General features: G+C 35.9%; 1 pseudogene; it reads right to left on the bottom strand.

Moving 5' to 3' along the window:
• Positions 1–10,299: 10,299 nt before the first annotated feature.
• Positions 10,300–14,625, bottom strand: LOC132805364 (uncharacterized; annotated as a pseudogene).
• Between the last annotated feature and the right edge of the window lie 1,966 nt (positions 14,626–16,591).

The raw sequence follows: 16,591 nt of genomic DNA, 5'->3' as shown, positions 1-16,591 counted from the left end.
TTGCTGGTTATGATTTATAACGATGTTTATTTAAAGATGTTTTTGATGCATAGAAGTTTATCTGCATTGTTGAGAGCTTTACTTAGTGAAAATTTGAAAATTTGGGAGAGATTATTTGCTAATCTTGAGAAGTGTGATTTTTCTAAAGGTAAACTTGTATTTCTAGGATTTATTGTGATAGTGTTTGACATAGGAGATTGGATTTGGTTACACTTAAGAAAGGAAAGGTTCCAAAGCAACGAAAGTCAAAGCTTATGCCCTGAGGGGATGGACATTTTCAAGTTTTGGAGCGGATTAATGAAAATGCTTACAAACTTAACTTACAAGATAAGTATAATGTTAGTGCTACATTTAATGTTGCTGATTTATATCCATTTGCTGCAGGCAATGATTTTGATTTGAGGCCAAATCCTTTTTAAGAGGAAAGGAATGATGAGAATCCGTTTGAACCCACATAACTGACAACCCGCTGGGGTGCTGACCCAATACGGACGAAGACCGAGCTGATCACTAGGGCTCAAGCTAATATATTTAAGGAAAAACTAGATGCCTTTATACAGGGAGTAATTAATTCTCAAAGGGGCTTATCAATACCCGAAGATCCAAGACCTGTTTTAAGCATCCAAGTGGTGGAGATCAATACAGACCCGAGTAGCTGTTTTCGCGCACATATGGACTTTAGGCAGCAAGAAATGGTTCCAATACTTCATGGATTCAATAAATATCTTTAAAAGATCATGGAATCAAGTCAAGGCAGCTTTGATACGAACCTAGGATGACCTGCTCCTAAACTCGTATTATATTAGCCTAGATATCAATTAAGTTCAAGTTCTAATGGAATGGACCTCAACTCCTAACCAACCTGTTGTTAGAAACCTTGGTATAATGTAGACGCCACAATAGGGGATGGAAAACCTATTGATAAGTCAAGCTAAAACAACCAATTCTCTAATGGTGTTTTAGCTGTTCTCAAATAACAAAGAGATAATTAATCTCACAAGTATTTTCTTAATCAAATCAAAGTTATATTCTTATTGAAAAATAAGCCTTTAAATAGGCTTTGAAATAAACAAAATAAACCCTAAAAACCCTAGGAAAAACTGGCCATACAAAGTAGTTTCCTATGGTGGCCGAAATTCTCACTCCTTTCCTAATCTAATTTGGATTAATTAATTCCTTTATTTTGAATTAGGAATTAATTAATTTACAATGAAAATAATAAAATAATAACTTTCCTAAACTTGTTTTTCCAGAAAATAAATAAATAAAAACTAAAAAGTAATGGTAATTTCCTAAAACAAAAAGTAGAATCAAATTAGGAAACTATAATACTAGCTTTTTAACAAAGTTGACTTTGGCCAATCTTTGACCAAATTGAGCGCCAAATCAGCTTCAATATGCTTTGTAGGATTCCAAATAAGCTGAATATGAAGTCCCACAGGTTACCCATGCTTGGAAGAGGAAGAAAAAGCCAACTCAGTAAAATACAGTAAAGCCAGCACAAAATACAGTAAAAAACAGGACAAATTTGAAGCTGTCCTCACAACCCCTTTTTGAATGCCTTTAAAGCTGGATTGACTTGATTCCATATCCTCTTATACATATGTATTGAATCCATAAAGAGTTGGAACCATTTCATGCTGTCCGTTGTCCATATTTGCACCAAAACTACTACCCGGGTCCGTATCGGCTTCCACCACTTGAATGCTTAGAATAGGCTTTGTATCTTCAAGTATGGACAAGATCTATTGAGATTGATTACCCCCTGTATATATCCTCCCAGGTTGTCCTTAAATCTCTTAATTTGAGCTCTTGTGATCGGCCTAGTCTTCATCTGTGTCGGGTCAACACCCCAGCGGGTTATCGGTTAAGCGGGCTCGGGCGGAATCACATCATTCCCCTCCTCTTGAAAAGGATTTGTCCTCAAATCAAGATCATCACCTGCAAAAAAAGGAGTTAAATCAGCAACATTAAATGTAGCACTCATGTTATACTCACCCAGTAAATCAAGCTTGTAGGCATTCTTGTTACTTGGCTCCAAAACTTAAAAAGATCCATCCACATGCGGCATATGCTTGGACTTTTTTTGTTCGAGGAACCTCTTCTTTCTTGAGTGTAGCCAAACCAAATCCCTTGGGTCGAACACTATCACAACAAATACTAGAAATACAAGTTCATCACACTTTTTAATATTAGCAAATAATATCTCCCAAATTTTGAAATTTCCACTAAGTAAAGCTTTTAATAATGCAGATAAAGATCTATACAAGAAAAGCATTTTTAAATTAATGTCTTTATAATTCATAACCAGCAATGGTTTCTTACATAGGATAGCCTTATTAACATCCCCAAAACTTAAAAAAAAAATTGTTTACTTTTTCTTTCTTTTCTTTCTTTTCCTTTCTCTCTTTCGGACACACTCTTTTTATCATCACTTCTGGCTTTTTCTCTTAATTTACCTCTTTCAGTTTTGTCTTTATCTTTCCCCTCACCATTGAGTTTAGAATACTTACCTTGGACAGCAAGTTTGGTCTTGACCTCATGGGTAGGTGGTGTAACCATTGGTTCCGTACTAGCCTTCTCTTCGAGCTTCTCGGCTTCCCTCCTTTGTTGCATTTGAAGTTGGTCTCTAAATACCTCCTTTGGAGTTAATGGCTCCAGCTTGACCTTCTTCCCATTAAATTTAAATACAATGGAATTCTCTCTCCCATAGTGTATGGCATTCTTATCAAATCCCCATGGCCTCCCCAATAAAATATGACTAGCATGCACAGGTATAACATCACACAATACAACATCCACATATTTATCTATACTAAATTTTACCTTGGCTTGTTTATTCACTTTTATTTCACCACTATCATTAAGCCATTGTAATCTATAAGGTTCTGAATGTTTAATAGTTGTTAAGCCTAATTTATCAACTACAATGTTACTAATTAAATTTGTACAACTTCCACTATCTATAATCATGCTACAAATTTTACCTTGTATTTCGCAGCGAGTGTGGAAGATGTTTTCTCTATCTGCTCTTCATCTTTGTAGACAGAAAGAACTCTCCTTGAAACCAAGCTTAACTCGGCATTAGATGTATCTACAAATTCGGCTTCATCATCATTGCAATCCTCCTCTTGCTCGGTTTCGGCTTCACTTTCTTCACTTTCCGATTCTAGCTCGTCATTGCCCTTTAACACCATGATTCTTCTATTCGGGAATTGGCTAGCGATGTGTCCTCCTCCCTGGCACTTAAAACACACAACATCATGAGTTCTAGAAGGTTTCTAATCTAATTTTACCTCAATCTTTGGTGTTTGGACAGATTCGGTTCTAGTTTCCTTCCTTGGCCAGTTTGAACTTTCTTCTTTAACTTTACTCTTTAGCTTGCTCTCATAGATGGGATTGTTCCTCCAGCCACTTGAATTGGACCTTCCACTATTGGAAACACCTCCAAACCATGATCTTACACCCCTCCTCTTGAATTGATGCTCTAATTTAATAGCCACATGCAACATCTCCTCCAATTCCACATATTGTTGCAATTCTAGTTGATTGGCTATTTCACGATTCAAACCACCAAGAAACCTTGCCATGGTTGCTTCCCTATCTTCATTCAAATTCAATCTCATCATAAGCATCTCCATCTCTTTGTAATAATCCTCCACGGACCTACTTCCTTGAGACAAAGATTGAAGCATTTGATGCAGCAACCTATGGTAATGTGATGGCACAAACCGCTTTCTCATGGATCCTTTCATTTGTCGCCATGTTGTGATCAAGTCATCACAGACTCTCCTCTGGGTGCCCTGCTTATTTGTCCACCATTGGAGTGCATAATGGCCAAACTCCATTGCTGCCAACTTCACCTTTTTGGCCTCCAAATAATGATGACAATCAAAAATCATCTCCATTCTCTCTTCCCATTCCAAATATGCTTCCGGATCATTTTTACCCATGAATGGTGGGATGTTTACCTTGATGTTGCAAAGATCATCATCTTCATTCCTTGCTGGTCTCCCATGGATTAGCCTTTCTTGAGGTTCAAAAATTTCATCAAACCCTTCATCCAAGTCATCCCCATAGTTACTTCCCCCGAATTCCTTTTTTAGTCGCCCTCGGCCTCCTCGACCTTGACCTCTATGAGCATCTAACCTTATATTGGACACTTCTTGGGATGTTTCTAACCTGTCCATATTTTGATTTAAATGGTCAAATTGGGCATTTATCCGATGTAATTGCTCCAATATAGACCTCATGTCCCTTTGCTCACCATTCTCGGTAGCTCGTGGATCACCATGAAATCCTACGGACTCTTCTTCATTAATTCTCAATGGTGTGTCTCCTCTTCTTATTCTGGAATCTACCATGTTAGTAAAATACTGCAAAAATAAAATAAATCCTCACAATATTCACTCCCTCATGTGTTTCACTCAAACAAAGTCTCGACACTCGTGTTTCCACACTACTTTCAGCTTTTACCCTCTTTTAAGCTCACACTCTCTTGCCTTTTTTTCCACTCAAAGAATTAACTCAAAGTTCTAATTAAAACACCCACAAAACAGCAATTAGATTACAAGTATGTTTTAATTAAACTTATCAATAAAACAGTAGGTAAAGGTAAGCAATACCGAAAGAATTCAACAAAACCCAGTTTCGGCTTTTCTAGGCAAAATAAAGCAAATTAATGGGAAAACTTTGGAATTTTGAAGAACTGGACCAGATGGTAATAGATTATGAGTTCAAGAATAAAATTCTAGAAAAAGAAATTCAAATACGAACAAGAATCAAAGAGAACAAAAATATAGAAAAGTTGTTGGTTGTTGTTCTTTGTAACTCAAGTTTTTGTATCAAATCCTTTAACTAATTTTAATCCAAATAATTTAGCACTCAAACTTAACTATCCAGCAGCAAAAATAACTCTCCAGAAACTCCAAATATGGAATAAATAAGCAAAAAACCAGCAGCAGTTACAAGAAATTTCCAGCAACAAACTTCAACACCAATTTTCAACAAACCGATATATATATATATATTTTTAATATTCGGCTTTCTGTTTTTTTTTTTTTTTCACTCACTGAATATCAGACACAACTGCAGTAGCAAGAATAAACAACAAATTTGCAATTCCAACTCTAGAAATTCACCACACCTGTGACCTTCAAATAAACACAAATGTGCAGTTTTTTTTTTTTTTAAATGTTGCCGCAAACTCTTTTTTTTTTTTTTTTTTTTGAATAGATGAATGCAAATATTTAAGACTAAAACAGCAAAGAAAAATCAACAAAAACCAAAATTAACAAGAACAATGATGGCAAAAAACAACCAACAAACTAGGAAACAAAAATACGATAAAACTAGGAAATCCTAATTCAACTAGGAATGAATTTTTTTTTTAAATGCAACCTTAACCTAATGATAAAATTGCAGAATAACACAAAAACAAATAAAGCAAATAAAGATAGATTAAACCTGAACAAAATTTAGCTCTGATACCAAATGATACGAACCTAGGACGACCTGCTCCTAAACCCGTATTATATTAGCCCGGATCTCAATTAAGTTCAAAATCTAATGGAATGGACCTCAACCCCTAACCAACCTGTGGTTAGAAACCTTGGTATAATGTAGACGCCACAATAGGGGATGGAAAACCTATTGATAAGTCAAGCTAAAACAACCAATTCTCTAATGGTGTTTTAGCTGTTCTCAAAGAACAAAGAGATAATTAATCTCACAAGTATTTTCTTAATCAAATCAAAGTTATATTCTTATTGAAAAATAAACCTTTAAATAGGCTTTGAAATAAACAAAATAAACCCTAAAAACCCTAGGAAAAATCGGCCATACAAAGTAGTTTCCTATGGTGGCCGAAATTCTCACTCCTTTCCTAATCTAATTTGGATTAATTAATTCCTTTATTTTGAATTAGGAATTAATTAATTTACAATGAAAATAATAAAATAATAACTTTCCTAAACTTGTTTTTCCAGAAAATAAATAAATAAAAACTAAAAAGTAATGGTAATTTCCTAAAACAAAAAGTAGAATCAAATTAGGAAACTATAATACTAGCTTTTTAACTACGTTAACTTTGACCATTCTTTGACAAAATTGAGCGCCAAATCAGCTTCAATATGTTTTGTAGGATGCCAAATAAGTTGAATATGAAGTCCCACACATTGCCCGTGCTTGGAAGAGGAAGAAAAAGCCAACTCAACAAAATACAGTAAAGCCAACACAAAATACAGTAAAAAACAGGCCAAATTTGAAGCTGTCCGTACAACCCCTTTTTGAATGCCTTTGAAGCTGGCTTGACTTGATTCCATATCCTCTTATACATATGTATTGAATCCATAAAGAGTTGGAACCATTTCATGCTGTCCGTTGTCCATATTTGCACCAAAACTGCTACCCGGGTCCGTATCGGCTTCCACCCCTTGGATGCTTAGAATAGGCTTTGTATCTTCAAGTATGGACAAGCTCTGTTGAGATTGATTACCCCCTCTATAAATTCTCCCAGGTTGTCCTTAAATCTCTTAATTTGAGCTCTTGTGATTGGCCTAGTCTTCATCCGTGTCAGGTCAGCACCCCAGCGGGTTATCGGTTGAGCGGGCTCGGGCGGAATCACATCAAGTTTCAAAGGCAATCAAAAAGGGCTTGTGCACATGAGAGAGAAAGTTGGCCGGTGTTGCTGTATTATTTGCTGACTTTACTGTATTTTGCTAAGTTGGACTTTTTTCTTTGATGCAAGAAAGGGGAACTTGTGGAACTCCATGATAATCTTATTTGGCATCCTACAAGGCATGTGGAAGCTGATTTGGAGCTTAATTAGTCAACGAGTGGTCAAAGATTGGTTAGTGAAAAAGTATTTTTGTTTCCTAATTTGTTTTTGACTTTTTGTTTTAGGAAATTAGTTTTTTATTTGGTTTTCTATTTATTTATGGATAAATCAACGTAGGAAAGTTATTATTTTATTATTTTTCATTGTAATTTAAGTAATTACCAATTCAAAATAAAGGAATTAATTAATCCAAATTAGATTAGGAAAGGTGGTGAATTTCAGCCAAGCTAAGTTTCCCATTCTTTGGTGGCCGATTTTACCTAGATAATTAGGGTTTTATTTTTTTCTTTGCTAGCCTATTTAAATGCTTATTTTTTAGGAAGAACAAACCTTTAATAATATTCAGAAATTATTTTGTGAGATGGAATTCTCTTTGTTCTCTTTGAACAGCTAAAACACCATTAGAGACTGTATATTTTAGTTTGACTTATCAATAGGGCATCCATAACTTATTGTGGTGTCATCATTATACCAAGGTTTCTAATCACAGGTTGATTAGGGGTTATTATTTTATTATTTTTCGTTGTAAATTTATTAATTCCTAATTAAAATAAAGGAATTAATTAATCCAAATTAGATTAGAAAAGGAGGTGAATTTCGGGCAAGCTAGGTTTCCTATTCTTTGGTGGCCGATTTAACCTAGATAATCAGGGTTTTATTTTGTTCTTTGCTAGCCTATTTAAAGGCTTATATTCAGAAATTATTTTGTGAGATAGAATTCTCTTTATTCTCTTTGAACACCTAAAACATAATTAGAGAGTGTGTGTTTTATTTTAACTTATCAATAGGGCATCCATAACCTACTATGGCGTCTTCATTATACCAAGGTTTATAATCATAGGTTGATTAGGGGTTAAGGTTTCCCATAAGAACATGAACTTAATTGAGATCTGGGCTAATATAATACTGGTTTAGGCGTGAGTCGATCTAGGTTCATATCAATAGGTTCTCATATTGATTGGTTTTTTATGAGAATCCATACGTGCCCGCAGAATCGACAACCCACTGAGGTGTAGATCCTATACAGTTGAAGACCAGGCCAATCACTAGGGCTCAATCCAAGAAATTTAAGGACAACCTGGCTGCCTTTACACATAGAGTTATCAATTCTCAAAAGGGCTTGTCAATACCCGAAGATATTAAGCCTGTTCTAAGCATCTAAGTGGTGAAGGTCAATATGGACCCGGGTAGCTGTTTTCGTGCAAATATGAACTCCAGGCAGCAAGAAATGGTTCCAACACTTCATTGATTAAATACAGATCTCTACTAGGTCATGGAATCAAGTCAAGGCAGCTTTAAAGGCAATCAAACAAGTGGTGTGCGCATAAGAGGAAGTTTAGTCGGTTTTACTGTATTTCACTGAGTTGGCATTTTCTCCTTTATCCAAGCAAGGGCAATGTATGGGACTCAATGATAATCCTATTTGGCATCCTACAAAGCATATGGAAGCTGATTAGGAGCTTAAATTGGTCAAGGTTTAGTCAAAGATAGCTTAGTCAAAAAGATAGTTATTTAGTTTCCTAATTTGTTTTTGACTTTTATTTTTTAGGAAATTAGTCTTTTAGTTGGTTTTTATTTATTTATTTGCTGGAAAAATTAGTTTAGGGAAGTTATTATTTTATTATTTTAATTCTAGATTAATTAATTTCTAATTCAAAATAAAAAAATTAATTAATCAAAATTAGATTAGGGAAGAAGAGAGAATTCGGCCACCTTTAGGAAACAACATGCTTGGCCAGTTTTGCTTTAGTTTTTAGGTTTTTATTGTTTGTAACTCTAGCCTATTTAAGGTCTTATTTTTTAGGAAGAACACACCTTTAATAATATTCAGAAATTTATTTATGAGATAGAATACTTTTAGTTCTCTTTGAACACCTAAAACACCATTAGAGAGTGAGTATTTTAGTTTTGACTTATCAATAGGATATCCATCACCTATTGTTGTGTCTTCATTATACCAAGTTTGCTCTATGTATGTTCATCAAGACCAGATATTATGCATGCCACATGTGTTTTGTCTAGGTATATGCAAGCACCATCCCAAAATCATTTTGTAGGTGCCAAAAGAATTCTTAGATACTTAAAAGGAACACAAGACTTTGGAGTTTGGTATGATAGGCAAGATGTGATGAGATTAATGGCCTACTCAAATAATGATTGGGCTGGATGCTTGGATTATATGAAAAGCACTTCGGGGTATCTTTTCTGATACGAACCTAGGACGACCTGCTCCTAAACCCGTATTATATTAGCCCGGATCTGATTATGTTCAAGTTCTAATGGAATTGACCTCAACCCCTAACCAACCTGTGGTTAGAAACCTTGGTATAATGTAGACGCCACAATAGGGGATGGAAAACCTATTGATAAGTCAAGCTAAAACAACCAATTCTCTAATGGTGTTTTAGGTGTTCTCAAAGAACAAAGAGATAATTAATCTCACAAGTATTTTCTTTATCAAATCAAAGTTTTCAAAGTTATCTTATTAATGAAAAATAAGCCTTTAAATAGGTTTTGAAAGAAACAACATAAACCCTAAAAACCTTAGGAAAAACCGGCCACACAATGGAGAATCCTACCTTGGCCGAAACTTTCCTAATCCTAAACTAATTTGGATTAATTAATTCCTTTATGTTGAATTTAGGAATTAATTAATTTACAATGAAAATAATAAAATAAAAACTTTCCTAAACTTATTTATCCAGAAAATAAATAAATAAAACTTAAAAAGTAAAGGTAGTTTCCTAAAACAAAAAGTAGAATAAAATTAGGAAACTAAAATACTAGCTTTTTGACTAATTTGACTTTGACTATTCTTTGACCAAATTGATCTCCAAATCAGCTTCAATATGCTTTGTAGGATGCCAAATAAGCTTATTGTGAAGTTCCCCACGTTGCCCTTGCTTGGAAGTATGAAAAAAGGTCAATACAGTAAAATACAGTAAAACCCGCGGAGAATACAGCAAATCCGGCCCTTTCCTTCTCCTTGTGCGCAAACCACCTTGTTGGTCAGCTTTGAAGCTGATTTGGCTGGTTTCTATGACTCATCCTCCATATGAATTGAACCCATAAAGATGGGGTTCCAATTCATACAACCCGGCCTCTTTATTGTTACCAAAAACGTCACCCGACCCCGTTTTGGCTTCTATTGCTTGTATGAGTAACACAGGCCTTTGTTCTTTAGATATGGCCAACCCCTCTTGGCTGTGACTTATTCCTTGTATGAAGACAGCAAGATTGTCCTTGAACCTCTTGGCTTGGGCCCTAGTGATCGGCCCCACCTTCATTTGTATTGGGTCAGCACCCCAGCGGGTTGTTGGTCGAGCAGTCTCGGGTGGATTCGCATCATTCCCCTCCTCTTGAAAAGGATTTGTCCTCAAATCGAAGTCATCACCTGCAGCAAAAGGAGATAAATCAGCAACATTAAAGGAGGCACTAACATTATACTCACCCGGTAGATCAAGTTTGTAGGCATTGTCGTTTATCCTCTCCAAAACTTGAAAAGGTCCATCACCCCTCGGCATGAGTTTTGATTTCCTTTGTTCGGGAAATCTTTCTTTCCTTAAGTGCAGCCATACCCAATCTCCAGGTTCAAACACCATTGATTTTCGGCCTTGATTAGCCACCCTTGCATATTGCTCAGTCCTTCTCTCAATGTTTGCTCGAGTCTTCTCATGAATCTGCTTTACAAAATCAGCTTTTTGTTTTCCATCTAGATTAGCACGCTCACTTAAAGGCAAAGGTGTTAAATCTAATGGAGTCAAAGGATTAAAACCATAAACAATTTCAAATGGAGTAAATTTAGTTGCTGAATGTAAAGACCTATTATATGCAAATTCAACATGTGGCAAACATTCTTCCCAAGTCCTTAAATTTCTACTAATTAATGCTCTCAACAATGCAGACAAGGTTCTATTTACTACTTCGGTTTGTCCATCAGTTTGTGGATGACAAGTAGTTGAAAATAAAAGCTTAGTACCTAATTTAGCCCACAATGTTTTCCAAAAATAGCTTAAGAACTTAGCATCCCTATCCGACACAATAGTTTTTGGCATACCATGTAATCTCACAATTTCCTTGAAAAATAAATTAGCAATGTTGGATGCATCATCAGTTTTATTACATGCAATAAAATGTGCCATCTTAGAAAACCTATCTACTACAATAAATATTGAATCCTTACCTGTCCTTGACCTAGGCAACCCAAGAATAAAATCCATAGACAAATCTATCCAAGGATAGGTAGGAATCGGCAAAGGCTTATACAATCCATGCGGTTTCAATGTTGATTTTGTTTTTCGGCACTCCACACATCTTTCACAAATTCTCTCAACATCTCTCCTCATGTTAGGCCAATAAAAATGTTCTTGCAGCAAGGATAAAGTCTTTAAAACACCAAAATGACCCATTAAACCACCCCCATGTCCTTCCCGAACCAATAATTCCCTAATACTACAATTAGGCACACAAAGTTTGTTTTCCCTAAACAAATATCCCTCAAATATGTAAAATTTATTAAATCCATGTTTCAAACAGGTTTTAAAAATATCTCCAAAGTCACTATCATGCTCATAAAGTTCTTTCAATTGTTCAAATCCAAGCAACCTAGCATCTAAGGTAGAAAAGAGCACATACCTTCGGGATAATGCATCGGCAACCACATTTTCCTTACCTTTTTTGTAGCGGATCACATATGGAAATGTTTCAATAAATTCAATCCACTTAGCATGCCTTCGGTTGAGATTTCCTTGACCCTTGATATGCTTCAAAGACTCATGATCCGTATGAATCACAAACTCCTTTGGCATGAGATAATGCTGCCACGTCTCCAAAGCCCTCACCAAAGCATACATCTCCTTGTCATAAGTCGGGTAGTTTAGGGCAGCTCCATTCAATTTTTCACTAAAGTAGGCTATGGGCCTTCCTTCTTGCATTAAAACAGCTCCAATACCTACACCCGAAGCATCACACTCAATTTCAAAAGTCTTAGAAAAATTTGGCAAAACTAACAAAGGTGCATTACACAATTTTTCTTTCAACAAATTAAAAGATTTTTCTTGTACTTCCCCCCATTTGAAGCCAATATTCTTCTTGACAACTTCATTCAATGGTGCTGCTATGGTACTAAAATCCTTGACAAATCTTCGGTAAAAGCTTGCCAAGCCATGAAAGCTCCTCACTTGGGTAATGGATGTAGGAACCGGCCACTCTTGGATTGCCTTCACTTTAGCTTGGTCAACTTTGATTCCCGCAGCACTTACTACAAAACCTAGAAATACAAGTTCTTCTTTGCAAAAGTCACATTTTTTAATGTTAGCAAATAATCTTTCCTTTCTAAGAACTTGCAAAACTTGCCTAAGTTGATCCACATGGTCATCCAAATTTCGGCTATATATTAAAATGTCATCAAAATAAACAACCACAAATTTACCAATAAATGGACGCATTACATGATTCATAAGCCTCATGAAAGTACTAGGTGCATTAGATAATCCAAAAGGCATAACTAACCATTCATACAGCCCATATTTAGTTTTGAATGCGGTTTTCCTTTCATCACCTTCTTTCATCCTAATTTGGTGATAACCACTCCTAAGATCAATTTTTGTAAACACGCAAGCACCATGCAATTCATCAAGCATATCATCTAATCTAGGAATGGAATGTCTATATTTGATGGTAATGTTATTTATAGCCCTACAATCAACACACATTCTCCAAGAACCATCCTTTTTAGGTACCAACAAAACAGGAACAGCACAAGGACTTAAACTCTCACGAATATATCCTTTATCAAGCAAATCACTTACCTGTTTTTGCAGCTCCTTTGTTTCTTCGGGATTGCTCCTATAAGCTGGTCTATTTGGTATGGCAGCCCCCGGAACAAAGTCAATTTGATGTTCTATCCCTCGAATAGGTGGTAAACCACTCGGAATCTCATTTGGGAAGACATCTCCAAATTCCTTCAAAAGAGAAATCATTGAACTTGGCAATTCAAGTTCTTCAAAGTTAGTTTGATCATTAAAATAATTTTCTTTGTAAAGCATGACCAGCAAAGGTTTCTTACACTCAATGACCTTATTAATATCCCCTAAACTCAAATAAAAATTCTGGTTTTTCCTCTCTTTCCTTTCTTTTCTTTTTCTTCCCTCGGTTTGGCTCTCATTGGCGGAAATTTTCGGATTTTGTATGCTCTCGGGTTTGTTCTCTTTTCTCACCTCTCTCTCGGCTTTTTCTTGGTCTTTCCACTCAATATGAACCTTAGAAACCTTACCTTGGTCAGCAACCTCAACCTTACCTTCTTGAATGGATGGTGAAGCCGTTGGTGCCATGCTTGCTTTTTCCTTGAGCTTTTCGGCTTCCCTCCTTTGTTGCATTTGTAATTGGTCCTTGTAAACCTCTTTAGGAGATAATGGTTCCAGCTTCATCTTCTTCCCTTTAAACCTGAAAACAATACTATTTTCTCGACCAAAATGAGTAGCATCTTTATCAAATTGCCATGGTCTACCTAATAGTATATGTCCGGCAATCATAGGCACAATATCACATAAAACTACATCCTCATATCTACCTATATTAAATTTTACTTTGGCTTGTTTGTTTACTTTCATCTCACCACTATCATTAAGCCATTGTAATCTATAAGGTTCTGGATGTTTAATTATTTTCAAGCCTAATTTATCAACTACAAGATTACTTATCACATTAGTACAACTCCCACTATCTATAATCATGCTACAAATTTTACCTTGTATTTCGCAGCGAGTGTGGAAGATGTTTTCCCTTTGTATCTGCTCTTCATCCTTGTAGACAGCAAGTACTCTCCTTGAAACCAAGCTCAACTCGACATTAGATGTATCCACAGGTTCGGATTCATCTTCATTGCGATCCTCCTCTTACTCGGTTTCAGCCCCACTTTCTTCACTTGCGGATTCCAGCTCACCATCACCCTTTAATACCATGATTCTTCTATTTGGGCATTGGCTGGCTATGTGTCCTCTTCCTTGGCACTTAAAACAAATTATTTCTCTGGATTTTTGAGGTTTAGGATCAGATTTTACCTCACCTCTAAGTGCTTGGACAGATTCGGTCTTGACCTCCCTTCTTGGCCGGTTGGTAGATTCTTCTCCTAATTTCGGCCTCAACTTGTTTTCATAAGTGGAATTGTTTTTCCAGCCACTTGAACTTGTCCTTCCACTGCTAGAAACTCCTCCAAACCGTGTACTAACACCCCTCCTCTTGAATTGGTTCTCAAGTTTAATGGCTACATGCAACATCTCCTCCAATTCCAAGTATTGTTGTAATTCAAGTTGGTTGGCAATGTCACGGTTTAACCCTCCAAGAAATCTTGCCATTGTTGCCTCTCTATCCTCCCTCATGTTTAACCTCATCATTAACATCTCCATCTCTTTGTAATAATCCTCCACGGACCTACTTCCTTGAGACAAAGATTGAAGCCTTTGATGCAGCAACCTTTGGTAATGGGATGGCACAAATCGCTTCCTCATGACTCCTTTCATTTGTCGCCATGTTGTAATTAAGTCCTCACCAACCCTCCTTCGGGTACTTTGCTCATTTATCCACCATTGGAGTGCATAATGGCCAAACTCCATTGCTGCCATCTTCACCTTCTTACCTTCCGAATAGTTCTGGCAGTCAAAAATCATCTCCATTTTCTCTTCCCACTCCAAATAAGCTTCAGGATCACTTTTACCCATAAAAGGTGGGATATTAACCTTGATATTTCCCAAATCTTCATCTGTATCCTCCCTCCTATATCTCCCACGGGCAGCTCTATCTTGGACAGCAAAGGTTTCGTCCATACCTTCCTCAAAGTCACCGTCCAATGGCTCCTCATCAAATTCCTCTCTCGGCCTCTCGCGACCTCCTCGTCCTCGGCCTCGTCCTCCATGGAATTCTTGCCTATTTCTTGTATTCGGCCTTCCTTGCGAGGCTTCTAATCTTCCCACTCTTTGGTTTACATGCTCAAATTGAGCACTCATCCGCTGTATTGATTCCAAAATAGTTCTCAAGTCCACTTGATCTCCACTTCCGGTAGCTCGGTCATCGCCATGAAATGCTACAGACTCTTCCTCATTGATCCTCAAGGGTGGATCCCCTCTTCTTATTCTAGAATCTGCCATGTTAGTAAAATACTGCAAAAATAAAATAAAACCTCACAATATTCACTCCCTCACGTGTTTCACTCAAACAAGGTCTCGACACTCGTGTTTGCACACTAGTTTCGGCTTTTACCCTCTTTTAAGCTCACACACTCTTGCCTTTTTCCACTCAATGAATTATCTCAAAGTTCTAATTAAAACACCCACAAAACAGCAATTAGATCACTAGTATGTTTTAATTAAACTTATCAACAAAACAGTAGCAAAAAGTAGGCAATACCGAAAGAATCCAACAAATCCTAATTTTTCGGCTTTCTAGACAAGAAAACACAAAATAATGGTAAAACGTTGGAATTTTTGAAAACTGCACCAGATGGTAGTAGATTATGAGTTCAAGAATAAAATTCCAGGAAAATAAATTCAAATACGATCAAGAATCAAAGAGAACAAAAATATAGAAAACTTGTTGGTTGTTGTTCTTAATTCAAGTTTGGTATCAAATCCTTTAACTGATTTTAATCCAAATAATTTAAACACCCAAAATCCAAATATCCAGCAGCAAGATTAATTTCCCAGCAACTCAAATACTGAATAAATAATCAAAAAAACCAGCAGCTCCAACAAATTTCCAGCAAACAATTTAAACTCCAACAAACCGAAATATTTTTCTTTTTTTTTTTTTTTTTTAATATTCGGCTTTACCTTCTTTTTTTTTTTTTTTCACTCACAGAACATAAACAACTGCAGTAGCAAGAATAATTACCAAAACTGCAATTCCAACTCAAAAACAACCACCAAACCCGTGACCTCCAAATAAACAAAATGTGCAGTTTTTTTTTTTTTTTTTTAATTGATGCCGCAAACTTCTTTTTTTTTTTTTTTTTTTTTTTGAATATATGAATGCAAATTTCTAAGACTAAAACAGCAAAGAAAAATCAACAAAAACCAAATTAACAAGAACAATGATAAAAGACAACCAACAAACTAGGAAACAAAAATACGATAAAACTAGGAAACCTAATTCAACTAGGAATGAATTTTTTTCTTTTTTTTCTTTTTTTAATATGCTGAACGTGTATAGGATGGATGCAACCTTATCCTAATGCTAAAATTGCAGAATAACACAAAAACAAATAAAGCAAATAAAGATAGATCAAACCTGAACAAAATTTAGCTCTGATACCAAATGATACGAACCTAGGACGACCTGCTCCTAAACCCGTATTATATTAGCCCGGATCTGATTATGTTCAAGTTCTAATGGAATTGACCTCAACCCCTAACCAACCTGTGGTTAGAAACCTTGGTATAATGTAGACGCCACAATAGGGGATGGAAAACCTATTGATAAGTCAAGCTAAAACAACCAATTCTCTAATGGTGTTTTAGGTGTTCTCAAAGAACAAAGAGATAATTAATCTCACAAGTATTTTCTTTATCAAATCAAAGTTTTCAAAGTTATCTTATTAATGAAAAATAAGCCTTTAAATAGGCTTTGAAAGAAACAACATAAACCCTAAAAACCCTAGGAAAAACCGGCCACACAATGGAGAATCCTACCTTGGCCGAAACTTTCCTAATCCTAAACTAATTTGGATTAATTAATTCCTTTATGTTGAATTTAGGAATT

The sequence above is a fragment of the Ziziphus jujuba genome, chromosome 9, assembly GCF_031755915.1.
Source record: "Ziziphus jujuba cultivar Dongzao chromosome 9, ASM3175591v1".
NCBI classification, from domain to species: Eukaryota; Viridiplantae; Streptophyta; class Magnoliopsida; order Rosales; family Rhamnaceae; genus Ziziphus; species Ziziphus jujuba.
The sequence above is the reverse complement of the archived record's forward strand: the minus strand, read 5'-3'. Positions and strand labels throughout refer to the sequence as shown.